This window comes from Tupaia chinensis, unplaced genomic scaffold (genome assembly GCF_000334495.1).
Source record: "Tupaia chinensis unplaced genomic scaffold, TupChi_1.0 Scaffold000612_1, whole genome shotgun sequence".
Taxonomy (NCBI): Eukaryota; Metazoa; Chordata; class Mammalia; order Scandentia; family Tupaiidae; genus Tupaia; species Tupaia belangeri.
In genome coordinates, this window is record NW_006160131.1 from 128125 (window position 1) to 129704 (window position 1580).

The window sequence follows — 1580 nt, forward strand, 5'->3', positions numbered from 1 at the left end:
CTAAAAGACATGAACTGGCGCCAGGAGGAGCCTCCTGGAAGCAGACGCAGTGCCAGGCTAGCAGAGTCCTCCGCAGGGACAGCCACCAACTCAGGACTGTGTCTGGTGATGTGCCCTCCAGGGCTGTTAGCAAGATACCAGGCCGCTGCCAGGACTCTGCTCTCCTGTTCCAAGGACCCCTGGGAGGTACAAGTCCCCCTTCCTCACAGACAGTTTCCATCTAGCACTAATTGGCCATTAGGGGCCCGCTCTCTGTAAACCAATTAAAACAACTTGGGGAAAAGTTTGCTTTGGTTCAGTGAATGCTGACGTGGAGGCTCATCCCTCTTGCTAGCATTTCCCCAGAGGGAGCAGGGCTGCCCATGTCACGCCCATTACAAAGGGCTTCCCGTTCCATGGAATCACCTCCCTTCAATTTGTCCTTTAAGTCTTCACTCCAAGCCTAGGCCTATAAGGGAGCCTTCCAAGAGAACCAGCAGTGTCTCTTACAAGCCGAAGCAGGCCTTCCTGCCATTTGCCGGGTCACTGTGACCTGCAGAGGTCACCACGTCCTGCCTGTACTATTTTGCCTCCACACACCGCAGGGCAGAAGCTCATCTTTCGGCAGACTACACCTCTCACAAGGTTGATGGGCCTTCAGTGGACTGCTCTGGACCCTGGGCTGGCTCCTGGAGTACTGGAAGCTACTTTGCTCTAATTGGCGAGCCTGCCCTCCTGCCAAACCTGCCTTTCCAGCCCTTCATGTCGGTCTTGATGCACTGCCGAGCCCGTGATCGCTGCACCTGCCCCGCACTGCATGCTTATTGCAGTGCTGGCCAGAAACTGCTGGTTTGGGCTCCTTGAAGACAGGGCCGATTCCAGCCAGGGCAGAGTGAGCACAAGACGGATGGGGCATCTCGTAGTGTGGAAAGGAAGGAAGGGCCAGGGCAGGCGGCAACGCGGGCATAACACGACAGGACCCGGGGATGTCCTGATATATTTCTCACAGGCTCCCTGAAAACACCGCTGCACACGAAGGGCCGGCTGGAGCTGGAAACACGTGTGCTCACACCGGTGAGGACGAGTGGCTGAAAAGGCACATAATGGAAGAGAAGGAGCAGACGTTCTTACAGAATTCCACGCGGTATCTACAGGCCCTTCTCCCCCTCTCCGTCCCCCACTCACCAGAAGATGAAGCTTAATTCTTCTACTTTGAAGTGGACTGGACTTAGTGACTCGCTTCCGAAGAACAGTCTGCTATAAACTGGGGTCCCATGCCACCTTCCCCTCCTTGGCTGCTACCAGCCAAAGTCAGTCCAGCCGCCGCTTCTCTTGGTCAATGAAATGAGAGGCGGAGGCAGGGGGAGAGGGGAGTTTATTCTGTAAGCAGTTAGAGCGACAGTCAGCGAGCACCGTCAAGCTGTCCTGCAAGGCCCAACACATTCTCGGTATTTAGAGGTATAAGATACGAGCAGGTGCTAATCATTCCTCACTACAACACCAGGACCCATCACTCCTGGTTTCTCACCCGACCATGCCTTCACTAGGTCAGGTGGTCCTCAGCAGGTGCGTTTCCCAATTTCAAATGGCCGGGCCCGGTC